This window comes from Panthera leo, chromosome B4, assembly GCF_018350215.1.
Source record: "Panthera leo isolate Ple1 chromosome B4, P.leo_Ple1_pat1.1, whole genome shotgun sequence".
In the NCBI taxonomy this organism is placed as follows: domain Eukaryota; kingdom Metazoa; phylum Chordata; class Mammalia; order Carnivora; family Felidae; genus Panthera; species Panthera leo.
In genome coordinates, this window is record NC_056685.1 from 74035821 (window position 1) to 74057096 (window position 21276).

Consider the following 21276-nt stretch of genomic DNA (forward strand, 5'->3'; position numbering starts at 1 on the left):
CAAAAAATACAAAACCATTTACAACTGCTTTAAAAAGTGAAGTACATGGGGACACCTGGGTGGCTCAGTTAAGCGTCTGACTCTAGATTTCGACTCAGGTATGATCTCATGGTTCATGGGTTCAAGCCTCCCATGTCAGGTTCTGCACTGGCAGTGTGGAGCTTGCTTGGGATTCTCTCTCTTTCCCTTTTCTTCTCCCTCTTTCTTCCCCTCCCTGGGTTGCTATCTCTCTGTCTCTCAAAGTAAATAAATAAATTTTAAAAAAATTTTTAAGTGAAATACATGTCCAGGACTCGTACACCAGAAACTACACAACACTGGTGGGAAAAAATCAAAGATCGAAATAAATGGTGTGAGATATTCTCTGTTTCTGGATCAAGAGACTCAACATAATAAAGATGTCCATTTTTCAAAGTTGATATACAGCTTACCGCTATCTGTATTAAATCCCAGCAAGATTTTCTGTAGATACGGCAAGACTATTGTAAAGTTTACATGGAGAGATAAAGGAACTAGAATGGCTAAAACAATTCTGGAAAAGAAGAAAACAGTGAGAAGAATCAGTCTACCTGATTTTGAGTTGTTATGTAGTTGTGGTAGTCAGTACTGTGTGGTATTAGCAAAAGGATAAGACACGTCCATCAACAGAAGAGAGAGAACCAAGAAATCGCTCCATAAAATATGGCTCCCTGACTTTTAACAAAAGTGCAAAAGCAGTTTGATGGAGGAAGGATAGCATTGCCAAGAAATACGCTAGAGCAATTTGATATCCACAGACCAAACAAAAATAAAAAGGTTGACCCACATCTTGTCTCATATATAAAAAAAAATTTAACTCTAAATGGGTTGTAGGCTTAAATGTACAACAACTATAAAAATTTTAGAAGATTAGACAGAAGAGAATCTTTGAGAGTCAAAGGTCAGTAAAGAGGTCTTTGACATGACACCATAAGAGAACATGTTAATAAACTGGACTTCATCAAGATTTAAAACTTGTGCTCTGTGAAAAACCTTGATGAAAAGACAAGGCACAGAGCGGGAGACAAAAATGATGAGCCACATACCTAACAAAGACTCAGACCTGGAATAAAGAATTCTCAAAACTTCACATTCAAAAAACCCAAACAATATAATTAGCAAATGGGCAAAAGACACGAAGACACATTTCCCTGAGGAGGGTATAGAGATGGCAACTGAGCATATGAAAAGATTTTCAACATCACTAGCCATTAGGGAGGTACGAATTAAGACCACGATGAGATATAAAAATGGCTAATATCAAATGTAGTGACAATACCAAATGCTGGCGAGGGTGGAGAGAAACAAAATCTCTCATATATTGCTGATGGTATCGTAAAATGATACAACCCTTCCGGGAAATAGTTGAGCCGATTTTTTTAAAGTTAAATATAGAGCTACCACGTGACTCAGCAATGGTACTCCCGGGCATTTATCTCAAAGAAACGAAAACTTATGTCCACCCAAATACCTATACATGCTTGGTCATAACAGCTTTATTTGTAATAGCTAAAAACTGGCAATAATCATAACGTCCTTCTGTAAGTAAATGGTTAAATAAGCTATGTATTTCTACACCACGGAATACTACTCACCAATAAGGAGTGGGTTGTTTTGTTTTGTTTTGTTTAATTTTTAAGGCCTATGTGATTATAGTTCTCCTCGCACCCGGCACTCAAACATTTCATGGTTTTCAGCTTTTGATGGGTCTGGACAGCTGGGCTACATCCTGTTGAGCATTTGAGCCATGTTACAGAGGTACATCTTTACCTTTGTGCTAATGGAAAACCATGAAATGTTTGAGGCTCTCTGAGGCTCCCTAACATCCAGCCCCACTCAACACGTTCACTTAATGGTACATCTACCTGTATTCGGGAGACCATCAGCAGTCTCTCCACCACCGTGGTATTCTCAAGGTAATACCATTCAAAACAAAACAAAACTTCCTCTCCTTCTTTTCATTCTTTCTCCTTTGTTAAATTGGAAAATCCAAGTTCAAGTTATTCACCAAAAGCAAGCCATGTAAGTTCTCTGAGGCTCAATTTTCCCACTTGAAAAGTAGGGATTGGGGCGCCTGGGTGGCTCAGTCGGTTGAGCGTCTGACTTCAGCTCAGGTCACGATCTCACTGTTCGTGAGTTCGAGCCCCGCGTCAGGCTCTGGGCTGATGGCTCAGAGCCTGGAGCCTGCTTCCGATTCTGTGTCTCCCTCTCTCTCTGCCCCTCCCCCATTCATGCTCTGTCTCTCTCTGTCTCAAAAATAAATAAACATTTAAAAAAATTAAAAAAAAAAAAGTAGGGATTAATAATCTCCATCTGACTGGAGTCATGTGACACCCAAATGAAATCGTGCACCTGGAAGTAGTTTAGTATACCATAAAGCACTATAATATAAAGAACTGTCATCCACAACCCAAAACTCATCCCATGAAATCTCTGAGGCAGGAGTGGGGAATTGGGTAAAGAGGGGCCATCTTTGGAAACAACCAGAACATTTGCCACCCAAAGCTAAGGGGGCAAAGGAAAGATTTCTGAGCATCTATCGTGCACCACTGCCAGTTCGAGGTGTTTTCCCCCTTGACTGGAACTCGTTAAATATGTGTAATGAGTCACATTTAATCATAAGAACAGGTCGTTGAAGTTTGAAATAGTGAAAAACTGCCTGACTTTGTAGAAATGTCGGTAGAAATGGATTGCTCTGAGTGTCCCATGTGATGGCATCTATATTATCTCTGTTCTCTGAGAGCTACCTGGGCTGGCATAACTTCTGCTGATTTCACATCAAGCCCCAAACATGGATGAACTACCACTCCTGGGGTTTACACTGGCTTTTATACAGCCCCCTTCACCCAAGGTAAAGCATTGCTTCAAAAGGGTCATTATTGTCTTGTCTCCTGGAATGTCACTGTGGTCAATAAATCAATCCATCGAGTGCTAACTGATTACTTTTTACAAGGTGCTATCCCACCTGTTGGTAGAGGAGGTGGCCACCAAGGAGGAGAAAGAAGCTAGGAGGACAAAGAAGGATAGAGCATAGGCCCAGTTCTGAAAAATTTTACAATCATTTGAAGAAGTAGTGTATACACACGTCAAATGTTAAGGTATCACGTCCAACATAAATAATTGCTGAATGAATGCCTAACTGATGGGAAATTAGACCAAAGTTGCTACTGGAGTTTAGAGTATGGCAAGAACTGTTAGTCTGTGACATTTTTACAGAAGAGAAGATATTTGAACTAAGCCTGAAAAGATAGTCTCAGAATTATATGGGAGGAGAAAAGAAGGAAAGACAAGGCCGGTAAGGTAGCAATAGGATAGGCATGATCAGAAATGGAAGGTATGCATAAAAGATGTGTAATACATTGATATGGCTGAAGAGAGGGGATGGAAGTCAGTAAAAAAAAAAAAAAAAAAAAAAAAAAACAACTGGAGTTCAAACTAAAAAAGAAGTTAGAGTTTATTAGTGAAGAAATAAAAGAGATTTTTCTCCTATAGGAGACCAAACAAGACATTTGGGGTTCATTTCGTTTGTTGGTTTCATGAAATTCATTATTGCTGTGCTTTTACTATCAAAACTTAAGATCTTGGGGGGCCTGGGGGGCTCCATCAGTTAAGCATCCAACTCTTGATTTCAGTGTAGGTCATAGTCTCACACTTCATAAGTTTGAGCCCCATGTTGGGCTTGCTCCGTGCTGACAGTGCAGAGACTGCTTGGGATTCTATCTCTCCCTCTCTCTCAACCCTTTCTCTCATTCTCTCTCTCTCTCTCTCTCTCTCTCTCTAAATATAAACAAGTAAACTAAAAATAAAATAAAATAAAAAATAAAAATAAATCACAGGTTCAGGATGATTGCTATATTTGTTTTATATATTCTTAAAATGTAAAAATTCCTGGGGCACCGAATGGATAAAGAAGATGTGGTTTAGGGGCGCCTGGGTGGCTCAGTCGGTTAAGCATCCCACTTCAGCTCAGGTCACGATCTCACGGCTTGTGGGTTCGAGCCCCACGTCAGGCTCTGTGCTGACAGCTCAGAGCCTGGAGCCTGCTTCAGGTTCTGTGTCTCCCTCTCTCTCTGCTCCTCCCCTGCTCATGCTCTGTCTCTCTGTCTCTCTCAAAAATAAATAAACATTAAAAAATTAAAAAAAAAAAAGAAGATGTGGCTTACATATACAATGAAATACTACTTGGCAATGAGAATGAAATCCTGCCATTTGCAACAACGTGGATGAAGCTGGAGGGTATGATGCTAAGTGAAATAAGTCAGTCAGAGAAAGACAGATATCGTGTTTTCATTCATTTGTGGAACTTGAGGAACTTAACAGAAGACCATGGGGGAAGGGGAGGGGAAAAAAATAGTTTCGAACAGAGAAGGAGGCAAACTATAAGAGACTCCTAACTATAAAGAACAAACTGAGGGTTGATTGGCGGGCACGGGGGAGAGGGGGAAAATGGGTGATGGGCATTGAGGAGATCACTTGTTGGAATGAGCACTGGGTGTTGTATGTGAGTGATGAATCACGGGAATCTATCCCCAAAACCAAGAGCGTACTGTATACACTGTATGTTAGCCAACTTGACAATAAATCATCTTTTAAAAATAAGTAAATAAATAAAACTCTTAAAATTATTTGAAAAAAAAATTTCTGGGGCACCTGGGTGGCTCAGTCGGTTAAGCGTCCGACTTCAGCTCAGGTCATGATCTCACGGTTTGTGGGTTCGAGCTCTGTGTGGGTCTCTGTGCCGACAGCTCAGAGCCTGGAGCCTGATTCGGATTCCGTGTCTCCCTCTCTCTGCCCCTCCCCTGCTGACTCTGTGTCTCTCTTTTTCTTAAAGGTAAATAAACATTTTAAAAAATGTAAAAATTACACACATATTTCTTGTGTTTCTATATTCTACCATTGCTGCCTGAGTGGCAGGAATTTGGGGACTGTCCTTATAGAAATTAGGTGCCCTTGTAGTTTTCTCTTTAATCTTGTGTGGCTTCCCCTTCTCATCACAGAGAGCAAAGAGTCGTTCTGATGCTCATCTTGGAGATCATTTGTCGAATTGGTTCTTCTCCTTTCATCTTCCACCGTGAAGGAAAGGGAGCTTTCTGTTCTTGAACACTTCTTTAATTCTTTAAGAGGTCTGAAGGTAGACAGAAAGAGAGACAGAAAAGAAAAAAAAAAAAATCTGTAAGATAATATATGCAAATGTTAACAGAGGGTCACTATGGGCAGTAGAATTGTAAGTCATTTTTATGTTTTCCATGATACTTTCCTGGATTTTCCATATAATGTATAATGAGCATGTACTACTGGAGAGTCAGAGGAAATATTTTTAAAAGATATATAAATACCTGTGGAAATAAAGAGGATAACTGTTCTTCTAATAGTCGCGTAATCTCATAAACATTTTCCAGGAGGCTATCCTGATAACAAATGAAGAAGCAGGTCAGTAGAGCCAGAGGCCATAAGTGCTGGAGAGCGAACCTGGCCAGCATGTGTAACCAGGGAAATGAGACACTTATTTATGTATCCCCCCACTTCAACCCAAGATGATCTGAGGCAGTTTATACATTTAAAAGACAAGGAATTCTTATTTAGCTCTCTTCCCTGCCCATTTCCTAAGGACGTTGGGTTCCTATGCGGAGGAGACATTTTTAGCTGATTCCAGAGATGGGCCGGGTGTGTAAGTTGAAGGCTGAAGGCGGAGAAGTGCTAAATGTCGTGCAAAGAAAAGGGGGATGGGATCATTGGATTGGAGATGAGGGATCAAGTGAAAGGAGATAAGACGCAGAGAGGGCTTTGACACGGGGAAGGACCGAGGAGAATAACCCACCACACTGCAGATTCGGTGGCGAAGAAAGAATCTTGAGAGCAGATGGGTTGGTTGAGAATCATCAATAGCTTGCTGTGAAGTGTATAATATAAGCCCCCCTTCTGTCCCTGCCATAAAGTCTTTAGTGAAATTTGCTTTGCTCACGAATCATTGGTGCCAGCAGATTTCTTTGTAGGGATTATGGAGAGGTTTTGTGTCGACAAGGAGTGAAAACAGACTGTCTATGATAATAGATTATCAACATACATGCAATTTTAAAAGATTCAAAATGGGATAAAGAGAGCAAAATCAAAGAAATAGAAAAGTGAGAGTACTATGCTGGTGTGGTTTGTTCAGAATGTACAAGCCAGGTGACCTTGAGAAAAGGGATTCATGTCTGGAAACTATCATGTTATGCTTAACACCCTGGGCTTTGACCCAAGGTAAATCCAGATTCTAGACCAGGCTCTTCCCCTCACCACCCCTGTGACCCTCTGAATGCTCATCTCTAAAAGGAGAAGAGCAACAAAGAGTTAAATGAGACAGCATAAATAATGCAGTTCGCACAATGAATAATTCAATATTGACAGTTACCATCTCATGATAATCAATCAAAAGTGTTCTGCCTTCCTGGGGCCCCTGCTGCTGACTGTACTGGTAACTGTCCTAGCATCTCTAATTCCTTCTCTTTATTATTATAAACAACAGCTGTCACATATTAACTACCTGCATATAAAATTCCAGGTGTGATGCTAACACTTGTTGTAAAATATTTCTAGTGCTCATGACAACCCCCAGGATGCTTATTACTCTTATTTTTCGAATGAGGAAACTGAGGCTCAACACAATGAAACTAATTGACCTTAAGACACACACGCTTGTCTAAGTTCACTGTCCAGACTCCTATCGAGCATTTTAGAGTTAAATAGGAACTCCAATCACATGAGCTAACTCTTAATAAATATGCAAAAGGATTTGTTCCAATCAATTCTCTTCTCCATTTTGAAGCTGTTAATCTCTAGTAGAATCTTGAATGACCCTCGCTTTCCTCTCTGTGTTCTCTTGTCCTCCTCTCCTTGGTCCTTCTCTTCCCGCTCACTGAAGGAAATGGCACAGGGTAATGGGAGAGGTCCAGAGGCCAGAGAGGAATGCCAGAGGAATGCCAGGCAGATGTGGTGGCCTTTGTGATTCACTCCAGCCGTGATCGGTCAACCATAGACATATCATTTTTGTCCGTGCCTGGTTCAAGAATGGCCTATTCTGACCAAGAGCACGAGGAGAAGTGTGCAGGAGGATTTCTAGAAAAGGTTTCCTCTCTTCTAAGGAGATATAGGAAGAAGTAACCGCTCTTCTCCCTCTGAATTTTGTCTTCAGGACTTGTCCAGCCATCTTGCTGCCTGCTTAAGATGGAAGCATGCTCTGGGGATGGTCAAGGGAACATGGAAAGATCTGTGCCCTCAAGGATATTCTTGAGCCACCAAATCAAACAAGTCCAGAGCCCACACACCCTCTGACCTGCTGCTATGAGAGGTGATAAGTTTTCTGACTGTGTAAGGCCGTTTGAATTCAGATTTCTGTTAGGTGAAGTCAAAGCACTCCCATAGAAGATGTGGGTTTATGCATGGTGGTGTTCAGGTTTGGAGAAGGCAGAGGGCTTTGGCAGAAGCATAGGGACATGCTTTGAGAAGACACAAGAAAGAAGTCCTAGAGGGTTAGTGTATACTCAAATGAGTTCCTGGTGGAGATTTCTTTTCTAGGCCTCTAAAAATTGGACAGATTCTCATTCTTCTGGTATGAATTTAGTAACACCTGACAAAACAGAGGGAAGGGCCAGAATATATCTAAAAGGCCAAATTTGGAGAGGTCAAAATGCCTGCTTTAATAACACTTAAAGCTTGAATTTTATCTTGTTAATCTTTTAGCAGTAAATATATCTTGAAATAGCGTTTTTTAATAGATGCCAAGACAAAAAAAAAAAAAAAAAAAAAACAAGAGAGGGATGATCATATTCATAATATTATGCAACCTAGTGTCAGGGAAATATTAAAATATTTTCTACTGGAATGTACTTAAATGCCAGAATCTGATTTTGTTGTGCTTTCCATAAATCTCAATAAACTATTGCAACTCTAAACTAATGTAGTCTACTCCCCTCTCCTCCCTATATCTATTCTAGATGGGTTACGGCTAAGTTATATAAGGTATTTTCTTTAAAAATTATATTAATAAAAATGTGGAGCCTTGGGGCACCTGGGTGGCTCAGTCGGTTGAGTGTCTGACTTCGGCTCAGGTCATGATCTCACAATTCATGGGTTCAAGCCCTGCGTCGGGCTCTGTGCTGACAGCTTAGAGCCTGGAGCCTGCTTCTGATTCTGTGTCTCCTTCTCTCTCTGCCCCTCCCCCACTCACGCTCTCTCTCAGTCTCTCAAAAATACATAAATGTAAAAAAAAATTTTTTATTTTTATTTTTTATTTATTTATTTTTATTTTTTAATATGAAATTTATTGTCAAATTGGTTTCCATACAACACCCAGTGCTCATCCCAAAAGGTGCCCTCCTCAATACCCATCACCCTCCCTCCCCTCCCTCCCACCCCCCATCAACCCTCAGTAAAAAAAAAAATTTTATGTGGAGCCTTAATAGAGTAAGTTTTCTTATGTCTCAAGGTATACTCTCTGTAGCTGGAGGAACTTTGACAAATACTGGCTCATTTTAATTAAAGCAACACCGCTCTGAGCTTTCAATAAATGAGACAAGTGGCTTTGTTTTGGGGTTTTTTTTTTCCTAATATAAGGAACCAACTGTATGACTCACAGTTGTGAGCCCCTGCAAGAAATGATCAACAATGTACCCTGATGAATCACAAAACAGAACAATGACCAAATCTGGGAGTATTTGGGCAGTATATTCACCCGGAGCATGCAAGGTAAGAGCCAGGTGAGTAATTAGCCATGACTTTTAATAAGTGACTAATCCCCTGAGAGAAAGCTTTGCCAAAGTAGAGTCAATGTGAAAATGCAGATTGTTATGAAGTCTTTGATGTCTTATTCATTCAGTGGATACTTGTGGAGCTTCTCATAGGAAATCAAATGCTATACACAACCCTAGGGACATTACAAGAGGAGGCATGATCCCTACTTAAGGAATTCATGGCTTCATGGTAGCAGCTGGTATCCTAATGTCAATAAAAATCAGCTATAATACAAATGGGGTGCTACAATCAAGGTACATATGACAAGTTACAGGATATTAAGATGGACGATGCCTAGTCTGTTCAGAGAAAGTCAGGGGAGACTTTAGAGAGGAGATAACTCTGGAACTTACTTTTGTTGTATTTATGAATTTACATTGTATCTATGTATTTAGGGAAGCAGTCATGGGGCTGAGGAGGAGGAAGCATCTTCAGAAAATACAGAGGGAAGGAATCCCTGGACTTCACCGATACTCAGCAGCACATGACCAGCATCTGTCTCTCCTTAAAGCCCTCCTCTTATTTTTCATCCTGGACACGAAACTCATAGTTTGCCTTGTGTTTCACTGGCGCTTCCCTTTTTTCAGTCTCCTTTGCAGCAACTCGTCCTTTTCCTGACCTCTGATGTCGGCAGACCCTTTCAAACAAGGTAAATATCACTTGACAAAGCACAAGCAACATTTACCTTCCGCTTGTACTTCATGAAAAGTGAAACCCCGGTAGCTGTTAGCCAAGGTTTTGTACTGAGTTTTTGCTAACGACTCTAATACGGGACTCTGCTTCTGTTGGCATTCCAATAAATACTGAAGGATCGGCTCTTACATCCCTGGACACAATCTCATCTAGTTAGTAAGAAATATCTTCTTTCCTTTCCACATAGTATTATTCCAATTTATCGCTATTCAATTTCTATTCATCAAGGGCTTGCCTCTCTGTTATTATGATAGATTCTATGGCCTTCAGTGCAATAGAGAGCCACGGTCTTCTAGAACACAAACATTAAAAATACTTACTAAGCTTACAGGTACAGACAGAAATATAGCATGCTCTGTGGTCGATTGACTAGTGACACAGCACTGCTTAGTGTATAACTGTCGGGCATAAGACTCAGGCCCACTCAGGTTTGCATCTTTGCAAACCAGAGCCATGTAATCTGGGCAAGTTCATCTCTGGAACGAGTTTCTCCCTCTGAAAACGAGTTCAAATGCACAGATGCACAAATGCAGATTAAGTGAGGTTAAGATACACAAAATGCTTGGAATCTAGCAGATTCCTAATAATCGGTAGCAGTCTTATGGAATTGTCATTGTTTCTTTTCTCTGCCTCATTGGAGATTCTCAGGCCACCTCATAAATCAGAAGTGGTTCTGTCACAGTAGATCTTCACGGATCATCCTATCCTGGAACACTGAGACTAAGAAATGGTCAAACTCCAGTTCTCAAAATCTAGACTTTGTGATCTGTTTTCAAGAGAAACTGTGCATGACTCAGGAATTAATCTGCAGAAGTAGATGATGAAGTTGTTCCCAGTCTGAGAATAAATCTACACAGGAAATGGAAAACTGAGCCAGCTTAGAGTGAATGCGGAGACATGCGTTGCTACAAAATATTAAAAACAGTGCGTGCATCCATTTGGGCTCTTGGTTTCAAACCTTCCTGAAGAGCTGGGACGGCATATGCTTGAGAACAAAGCGTGTTTCTCTTCTTGTCAGAGCACCGGGAGCATTCCAGGGTGAAAAATCAAACCAACATTTCTAAACTGATCTAAACCTACCTGTGACACAGCCCCAGGTCAGAAAGTCTTGATCTCTCTTGAATGGAGATTCCCTGTTCACCCGACATTCAAAACAAAGGGCTCGGCGCAAAACTATGACTAGTTTTGGCACACCAATTTCTTTATAATAAGATACATCTTCCTATCACAGTGCCTTGATACACACCCTGCTTGGCTTTCCAAACCAAACCTTAGGGGGGTTTAGCCTCTTGATTCTTTCAAACGTAACAGGTGCAAGGAAACTGGACTTGACCCATCAGAAAATGTTCCCTTCCAGAGTTTATCATTCCACCATCCTCCAAAAGACAGGTAGTACTCTGGAATTTTACAATCATCTATACATTATGGGCTGGAGGAGGGAAAATGGAATAACACTGTATGTGTGTTACCTAGTTTAGCCCTATAGTTTGGGTACGAATGAAATCTCTTCCTGGCTGTAATAGCCCTACCACCAGTGATGCATTTGGGGGCTTCCATTATTTCTATTTATTCTCAAACCATCTTATAAAGCTGGTTTCCAGAGAAGCTAGACTCGGAAGTACGAATGCGTAGGCTCCCTAGATCTGCACTGCTCCGGTCCCAGCCCCCAAATGTCGCTTGGGAGCCTCTAGAGATGCCCTGTGGTAGCTGAGTCCTAGCAGATGCCGCAACTCTGAAAACACCCAGGTTGGGGGTTATAGAAGAGGAAGGAAGCAGACCGACCACAAGAATACAAATGGCTTTGAATCCCTTAGGGAAAACCCAGGATGTTACTTCATTTCTGCTCACGGTAGAAAATATAATAACAACCGGTGTGTAAAAACCTGACAGTGGAATATGCATGTGTGGGGAGACCTGGCATTTCCCTGTTGTCATGACAACACTGAGGGCTCCTCTCAGCTTGCATGCCCCATTCAGGTGTTGTATCTAATTTAGGATTTGACTCGTAAGCTGACAGAAGGACTTGGAGATGTTGGAAGAGCTCCCCATTTTATCAATTAACTTGACACGCAAATGTCGAGAAGATACTTAATTGCAAGGAAGCATTCACCTGGTTTCTATAGAGACGCTATTCCCCGGCCAGCACTACCAAAAAATCCGTGTGTACTCATTGAGAACGGTCACAAGCAGGGGTTTCTGAAATGCAGGTCTGAACTGGGGCACCACTGACTGAAAATCCCTTCATGTCTGTTTGCCAATTTTTCATTAACGTCCAACTGAACTACAAGTAATGGAGGGTTCTTTTTCGATTGAGAGGTGGGATCAGAATCAGTAATTGGGACGCAAATGTTCAGGGGGACGGAAATAGAAATGAACTACCGAATGCACCCTTATTTTTCAGATGGGGAACCCGAAGGAGGCCAGGAGACCTGCTCCTGTCACTAACACACTGGGGTTGAGTCCAAGTGGAGCTCCTTCTCCCAGCCCATGGTGCCTCTCCTGCCCTCAACCCCCACATCCTCCCTTCCAGACCCTTGAGCAAAAGCTGCAGGTAAAGGAACTTCCAAATGCCTCTTTCAGAATGAGTTATTCCACCTAGGGAAAAAAAAGTCTCTTCCCCTTGAACCATCTAGAAAAAATTAAAGCTGCCTCTGAATAGTGGCAAATTTTCCTAATTTCCAATGTGAGCTCAGGCGCCCTCCAACTATACACACAGAATGTTGAATATGCAACATGAATTAAACATAAATTAAAGATGCATATGAAAAAGCATGCTGGGCAATGCAATTTCTATTAGAAAAGCACTTTTTCCTCCTCTTCATTCAAGTCCTAGGACAGAAATCATTTGTAGCTGATATTATAAATAAGCAATTTCATGAAAATTTATGAATATTTTTTTTCTAACCTCTGGCTGATTAACCAGGTAACTTATTTATTAATGTGAAGGAAAAAGAGGACTGTCTGCCATATCTTCTCGCTTGGAAGATTTCTCTGCTCTATTTTCATTTTTTCAAGTAAAAATTCTCCCAGTAGGATTTTGTATAACTTAATACACAGAAAAACCTTCAGTATCTTTTTTTTTAAGTAGGCTCCCCACCCAACATGGGGCTCCAACCCATGCCCCCCAGGTCAGGAGTCACATGCTGTCTCTACTGAGTCAGCCAGGCACCTCAGACCCTTAGTATCTTCGCAAGAAATTTATCTTGTTTCAAGTGTTTGCCTATATTAGTTACTTTTATTTCAAAAATACTTAAATGTGCAGATTTAAGGACAATAACTCTTCCATCAAAAGATGTTCATTTCCTTAATGGAGAACATAATGTTTACAGTTATTGATTTAATGTTGGAAGCTTTGAGCTGGCCTTAACTCCTTAACTTCATACAACTTAGGGCAAGGCTTTATTAAGGCTTTGTTACAGCCAGAATTTCAGAACACATACCAAATAGAAAAGTAAGGGGTATACATGTGGCCAAACTGGGGAAAAGAGAGAAAGAAGGAGGGACCCAGCACGTATTGGGAACTCGTTACGAGTAAAGGCATAGCTTTAGATGAGCCCTTTCTATACCGTAGAAAATCCTTGAAATTTGGGGAGGTGATTCAGCGGTGAAATCTCCAGCCTTTTGGGCAGAATCCTCTTGGATTCTTGGTTTCAGTCTTGGTAAGGGAGCGGCCACTTCCTCCTGCAATCTAAAAGGCCATCTCTCCCCTTCCCCATCCCCTTAGGGCTGATGCACAGCCATGTGTCCAGGACTCAAGGGATCAGGTGCTCACGCCCAACGTTCAACATTCCGTATTTGAGGCAGCAGTGGGCTGGGAAACTGGGTCTCTTGGGAAAACAAAACCCAGCCCTGATTTTTATCATTTGCTAATTTCTGTGGTGTTGATTACAGTGGCTGATTTCAAACGACAAATATTTCAACACCCATTTTGCAAAACTCCTGAATGGTTCACGGTAGTCTCTCACGAGCAGGTTGGATTCCCGTGCGGTACAGCTCTGACAGGGGACGATGCCTAGACACCTTCGGGGAAGAGCCTGGCACCAGTGACTGACAGTGCCAGGTGGCAGCCACGGCAGGAACTGGTGTCAGTGGTAGAGGAGCCAGGGATGGGCTCCACCAACCATACCTGCTGGTGACCTTGACTCTTTTCTTTTGCCCACCTTTCCCCAACGCCCGCTCATTCTCTGACCCTGGTTCTTTCACCTTCCTGTCAATTCTGTGGGCATCTCAATAGCCTCCAATAATTGCTTTTCTGCCGATGTCAGCCAGGGTTGGTTCCTATCGCCTGTCACAAAGAATCATGACATTCCTTTAATTAAGCCTAATGATAATCCTGTGAGTAAGGTCCTGTGATTATTACCTCCAGTTTATAGATGAGGAATGAAGCTCAGGGAAGTCAAGTAATTTGACCAAGGTCACACGCAGCTTTTAAATAACAGAACTCAAATGCTCTTCCTACTGCACCAAGTTTCCTCTCACAAACCACGGCCACTTCTGTATATCCAGTACTTACCCCTGGTCTAGGGCTCCATTAGGCCAGAATTTCCCTGGAAACATTATTTGCGGTATAAAATATTTGAATAAAATAAATAACTTTTCCACACACGAGATCCAAGTAACCATTGCCATCTTGGTATCTAGAGATACCCGTTTGTAAAGAGTAGTTGAGGGGCGCCTGGGTGGCTCAGTCGGTTAAGCGTCCGACTTCAGTTCAGGTCATGATCTCACAGCTCGTGAGTTCGAGCCCCGCGTCAGACTCTGTGCTGACAGCTCAGTGCCTGGAGCCTGCTTCAGATTCTGTGTCTCCCTCTCTCTCTGACCCTCCCCTGCTCATGCTCTGTCTCTCTCTGTCTCAAAAATAAATAAAACATTAAAAAAATTTTTTTAAATAAAAAAAAGAGTAGTTGATTTCTTTTTATAGTCTATCTATAAAGGAATTTATCCCTTTTAATAAATCATACCCCCAGAACCTTCCGGGTTAACTCAGGAAGAATAATTCCCTGGTGTGGAGGGCCAGCCAAATAAGTGGCCCTGACTTAGTTTCCTGAAATGTACCTTCCCCCCACCGTGACATTGTCCTGCCACAACCATGAATCTTCCAAGTGTGTTCCGTTCTAGCTTTAATATTCAGGCACAATATAGACAGAGCTTTTCATCTGCATATTTTTAGCTCCGTGTTGATTCTGGGTGGAATAAGAAAATGTGAAGTCTGAGTTTAAGGAACGTTAAGTGGTCTTCTAGACAAAGCAATGAATGTGGTTCTACTACAGCCAGCTTCGTTTCGGTTATGAGTCGCAGGCAGACAATGGAATTCATTCCAGCCAGTTGATGCTAGACATTTATTAAGGGATATTAAAAAGCTCACGGAATCACTGGAAGATCTGGAGGACTAGTGTGAGATTAAGCTTCCAAGGGCAACTCCCAGGATCAGCCCGTAGAGCTGGCCTGGTAACAGAGTAGCTGCGACCACTGACTTCCTCTTCCGTGATCAGGAGGTCGCCTCCATCACTGAGGATCCCAGAAATACCCTATCCTGACAACTCTCACCAAGAACACAGACGCCCCAATGCTCTGCTCGTTCCCCTCAGGCAGTTTGTCTCCAAATCACCCCCATGCATTTGTTTGGAGAATCAAAGGCACACATCTGCATCCCAGAGGCAAGGAAGGTTGGAAAATACGACTACCTTTGATGGACTCTAAGTAGATGAAGAACTACAAAAATGTGAAGAAGTTATTAAAAATCTATGAGGATGTCCTCTTACACCCACAAATGTCACTACTTTTTTCCACGTACCAGGAGACAGAAGTGTCTAGCTTCAAGTTGCTGGCATAATTTCATAGACATATTGCCTGGGTTCCTCACTTTCATGTGAGGAACTGTTTTTTAAACATCTCAACTATTTTTCCCGTCAATTCTAAGATTAAAAGAAAATTGAGAGACAGAAATGGATTACCTTCTGCCTTTGACCTTTTTGTCTCAGTTCTTATTTCTGAACAGAAACCAGCATCCTCCCCAGGGTACTTATACCACAAATGGCCCACCTCTTTTCTGAGATCTTATTCTCCACCTCTGGTGAGGGGTTGTCTATAGCCCCCTTCCAGATTCAGTAGCATAACAACATCATGCCAGAGATGGCTAGCTGCTCACAAAAATCCATGATATCTATCTTCCTGGGTACATAGGTAAACTATATTTCCCAGCACCCCTTGCAGTTTGGGGCGGCCACAGACTTGAGGTCTAGCCAATGGAACACGCACATAATGGCCGGGGCTTCTCAGCCAAAGCTTTTACAAAGTGGCTATGCCAACCCACACTCTTCCTCCTGCCGGCTAGATGCAGATGACAATGAGGGCCTAGGAGGTGACACAGACACAGAATGAGACTGGATCCCCAAGACACTGTATGGAGGGAATATGCTTGCCATCCAGAAGCAACCATTTGGACTCTTGCATGACTGAGAGGTTCATTTATCTTGTGTTTGAGTCATCATCAATTCGGGGGCCTGCTTATTCTTGAACTTAATCTACCTCAGCCAATACAGCATTTGGAATGCAAACAGCTCTAGCTCTTTTCTAGTAAAAACTGCAGACTTCTGGATGGAGATTCTTTCTTCTTGACATCAAACAGAAATACCTGGTTTTGCCCTCGGCTGTAACAGGTTAAAAACCTCACTTCCATTTCTGAAAATGTTTTCCCTGGGTCAATAGCTTTGTATTTTGGGTTCCAAGAGGTCAAGACTGAAAGTCTATATCTCTCATAGTTTGTTCGCCCAGTTCCTAGGATGGATGGCCCGGAACTTTCCAGCCGTCTGGCAAACCTGTTCCCTTGTTCATCAAGAGCCATAGCAGAAGAACAGGAATGGAATATAACAAACCCATTATCACTTTTGCAAAAAAATCTCTCAAAGTTCCTAGGCTACTGTTAGGTCAGTGACATCGTGTTTTACCTGTCATGGGAAGCCATCCTTTTACTATAATAATGGAAGTCTCAGCTAGCAATCCTAGCCAATGAATAGAAAACTACAGAAAAATAGTGGGGAAAATGTGCATTATAGTTCTCTTCATATTTCTGAAAAAGGAGTAAATTATTTCCCTTTTGAAGCTGCATTAACTTGGTAAGACTAATGGGATATCATTCAGTGTGTTAAAAGAGGTAGTTTACTGAGTAGGCTCAGGTAGGTTTTCCCCAAAAGACTTAATGTACCTACAAAAAGTGAGCAATTTACTCTTTTTTCATAAGGAGGAAAGTTCTTTTGAGAGATAATTTCTTCACTTCTGAAAATGGAAGAGATAAGAGCCATGAGCAATATCCTATTGATTATATCTGTATGTATTTGAGAATAAGCAAATAGACAAACACACTCTATCTTCATTTATAAATATTCAAGTATACGTGTGCCTCTCCCCATGCGTGTCTGTGCATGTGCATGCATGTATAAATCCATACATATACATACATACGTAATGTGTATCATTGATTCTAATTATTCTCAGTCATTATGTTCTGTAAACTAACTGTATCTAAAGGAAATATTGGGGCACCTGGGTGGCTCAGTGGGTTACGTGTCTGGCTTTTGGTTTCGGCTCAGGTCACGATCTTACAGTTTGTGAGCTTGAGCCCCATGTCGGGCTCTGAGCTGACAGTGCGAAGCCTAGTTGGGATTCTCTCTCTGCCCCTCCTCAAAATAAATAAATAAACTTAAAAAAATCTGTATATTATACATGTCTATATATACTGTGTATCACAGAGATTGTAATCTTTTAAAAAAGTTTTTTTTTAATATTTATTTATTTTTGAGAGAAAGAGCATGAGTGAGGGAGGGGCAGAGAGAGAAGGAGACACAGAATCCGAAGCAGGCTCCAGGCTCGGAGCTGTCAGCACAGAGCCCGATGTGGGGCTCGAACCCACGAACTGTGAGATCATGACCTGAGCTGAAGTCGGATGCTTAACTGACTAAGCCACCCAGGTGCCCCCATAGAGATTATCATCTTAAATCCTAAAAACAACTCATCTTGGTAGATTCTATTTTCCTTATTTTATAGAGGTGAAAACAAGATTCAGAAAATGTTGAGTGCCTTGCCTGAGGATGCCCCAGGAGCAGGAACTGGACTTGGGATTCAAACCTGGCCCAGATGGCCCCAGAGCAAGAGCTTGCACCACCCCACAGTCACCATCCTCTGGTCACCCTGGCAGGAGAACCAGAACAAGCAGGAGCTGCTGCCTTATTGCACCTGAGCTGGGAACATGCCTATTCAAGCAACTCAAAGTTTCTACCACTCTGCACCTGTCTGCAAATCAGTAGGAGAGCAGTAAGGGTATTGATTTGGGGGTTACAAATACATCTTAGTGAGTAGGCAGATTCTCAAATAAGGAATCCTCAAATAATGAGGATTGACTACATGCATGGTGTATTTTTATATGTTTTTGTAAAATATTAGCTTTATTCATACATACATATATATGAATAAAACTAATATACATATATATATATACACACACACACATACACACACACACACACACACACGCACAGAATATTCATGTTTTTTGGAAGTAGAAGCCTCATTCTCTGGAGAAAATGGCAACCAGATCCAGACTGACAACTAATAATTCATCTGGTGCAATCCAAGCTGAATAAGTAATGAGGCACAATTCGATAAGAAGGACTGTTAACTTGGTGCTACAAGGCTTTTGAAACATCAGGAGTAATTTCCTTCATAATTAAGCAAGTGATTAGTGGATATCAGTAATTTATCTCATACAATCTCTTTGGCTACCTAATGGATTTTTACAACCTGCTCTAATAGTAATATATTTTTATTACTTCTGTTTTTCCTTGGAACTATTTTTTGCTTTATTGTAACTATAACTGGAAGTGCAGGCCACCTTTCGTGTTGGCTCCTGTGAAGTGAAAATCAATCAACTGCAATGCGATTGATCATCAGCTATAGGCAGAGGGGCTACAGCCAGACCCTGCCATCTCCAAAACAGCCCTCACACAGCCCCTGATATTCCTACTGAAAAGTGAGGTACCGAAAGATAAGCAGGCTGGGCCAGGGGTATTAGAAGGATCTCCCCCACTTTCTTTTTTCCTGGCCAATTATCATTCATTAGTTAAGACTGTTGGAAATTCTCAGCTTCCCAGAAGCCATCAGGACAACCCTCTACCCAAAATCCAACCTTGAATTAGGTGTCCGACCCGGGCCCCACCTGCTGCCTCTGTAGCCTCTACCTATCACTGGCGACGTGCTTACTATTGTGTGGCTGCTTGTTCACAGATCCAGCTCTCCTTCTGGACCCTGAGCTTCTCTGGATTGGGAACTGTGCCTTTCGTAGCTGTGAGCCCAGTGTCAAGCACAATGGTGCAGTCTCGGGGAAGGACCTACCTCTCTACCGCTTGTAAGTATTGTTTCTCTGCAAACCATTTTAGTTCCTTAGTACCTATATCCGGTGCTGTAGAACACAGTGTCACCTAGGGATGTCCTGTCTTGGGAATTCTAGATAAGCTGGGCTCAGCCCCAAATTGCATGCCTGAAGACCAACCATCAACTTTTGGCCAATTCCTGGAGGGATGTGGGAAAAGATGATATTCTCATGGCTTCAGTTTATACGTATGCAATTTCTGTCCAAGATCACACCGGCCGAAGCCTGAAACTGATCTCCTGACATGATTCCCCCCAAATTTCCCCCAAATCCTGCCTCCCGAAAGCAGCCTTGAGTGCACTTGACATTTCTGAGGACTTGAGCACCATGGGAAGGGGTCTCACCACACACCAACAGAGCAAATAACTTTAAAGCACACATTCCGTTTTTAAGAATTCCCAGCTCCCCTGCTTTTAGGCACAGCCTTTAAACCCAGATTATGTCCGAGCTTCTCCCTGCTCACACTCTCCTCAAGGGAAATAAAAAATGAAATAATAAAATAAGATAATAAAATAAAATGCAATCTTCCTCTTCTTGACATATACAGGGCAGTCTGGGCACCCGCGTTTGTTACCTGGGTTACCACCCACAACAAATTCTTGGCCGCGGCGGGCAGCCCTATCAAAATATTTCCCAGAACAAAAATAGTACATCTTATCGCCAGCTATTAAGATATTGCATTACGTATTTATCCCCTTACTCCTGTGATAGCCTACAAGGCATTTTCACATCAACTATCTCATTCAATCTTAACAATGTTGGTGGTAGTGGGGTAAGTAAGGGTCATTAACAGACTCAGTTTACAAATCAGGGCTGAGGCTCAAGAAAGATGAGATCAGGAAAATGCATCACTCAAACCTGCATCTTTGGATGCTGTAGCAGGTTGAACAGTGTCCCCCTCCCCTAAATTCACGTCTACCCGGAACCCCAGAATGTGGCTATATTTGGAAATAGGATCTTTGCAGATGTAATTAGTTAAGGAGCTTGAGACGAAATCATCCTAGATTTCGGGTGGGCCTTGAATCTACTTACTGGTGTCTTCATAAGAGAAAGGAGAGGGAGATTTGGAAGAAGGCTACATGAAGACAGAGGCAGAATTTGGAGTGATAGAGCCACAAGCCAGGAAATGGCTGGTGACATCAGAAACTAGACGCGAGGAAGGATTCTGGCCTATAGCCTTTGGGGGACATGTGGCCTGATGACACCTTAATTTTGTCTATCTTCCAGACCTGTGAAAGGATAAATTCCTCTCATTTTAAGCCCCCAGTTTGTAGTAACTTGTTACAGCGGCCCTAGAAAACTAATACAAAATGTCACATACTGAGATTTTCCTTTACTCGTTCCTTCCTTCCTACAAGCATGGTGGCCATAGCTCAGAGATGTCCTCAAACCAACCCTCTATGGAGAAAGAGGCACAGAATCCGGCTGTGACCCTCCAGCTTTGGAAGAAATAGCTTCTGCTGCCCCAGTTGTGGGAGAGAGCAATGCACTGAGTGATGCTGAGGCTTTGCTCACAAAAGACATCGGTGCCATTTCCACCCCCAGAGAAATGGACAGGAGCTCCAACCTTGCCCAAGAGCTCACACATAAATGACACTTTGAGAAACTTCCAGTAGTTAAGAAAGGAGAATTTCTTCAGAATTCTTTTTCTAGAACTACATTTGAACAAACTAAAATTCTTGGACCACTCTGAGTAGGAAAATGCCCTAGGAGGGCAGTTTGGTGTTGGAGGGGGGACTGCTTGCTGTTCATATGGAGGGCATGCATGCGTATTGGGGTCAGTCAGTGTAGACTGAACATTGTTCACAGGCACTACCAACTTAAAAAAAAATGTTAATGTGTGTAGTTCTTGCTGCATAGTATTAAAAAATCCTGTGGCTCTCAACTAGGAAAGCATATGTTTTCTAAGCCAGTGGCTGTAAAACTGACTCACGTCTGCATCTTAATTGCATTTTACACATTCTGTGCTTAGCTGCCTATTAATTAAGGTACAAGATGAATATGGGTTGAGAGGCTCACAGAATCCTTGTCTGGGAGTTTTCTTTTTAAGGAGTCCTTATCCAGCTCTCCACCAGCCCTGATGTCTGGTTTTCTTTGGCACACTCTGATGCGAAACAGAAAATGCAGCCTTTAGACCGAGATTTAGCACAGAGGGAGCTTTTCCCCTTACTCATCCCCAACTGCCTACGCACATGAAGGCTGTGGTGTGGCTCCCTCTGCCTCAGAGAATGGAAAACAGTGAGGGGAATGTGCCCCTCTCCCAGCTGGGTACCAACTACACAAAGACCAAAACTTTAAGAAAGGTAGATTAGAGGGGTGCCTGGGTGGCTCAGTCAGGTAAGCATCCAACTCTAGATTTCAGCTCAGGTTGT

At 42.1% G+C, this 21276-nt stretch overlaps 1 long non-coding RNA gene across 2 annotated transcripts in view; it reads right to left on the reverse strand.

Annotated features, from left to right (window-relative positions):
- Window positions 1-4897: 4897 nt before the first annotated feature.
- LOC122225623 overlaps window positions 4898-21276 on the reverse strand; it is a 37309-nt gene continuing 20930 nt past the window's right edge. For both annotated transcript variants that reach the window (XR_006205266.1, XR_006205267.1), the window contains 2 exons: window positions 5355-5426; window positions 4898-5143 (listed from right to left, as the gene is read on the reverse strand). This is a non-coding gene — a long non-coding RNA (uncharacterized LOC122225623). The remainder of the gene's footprint in view (window positions 5144-5354; window positions 5427-21276) is intronic.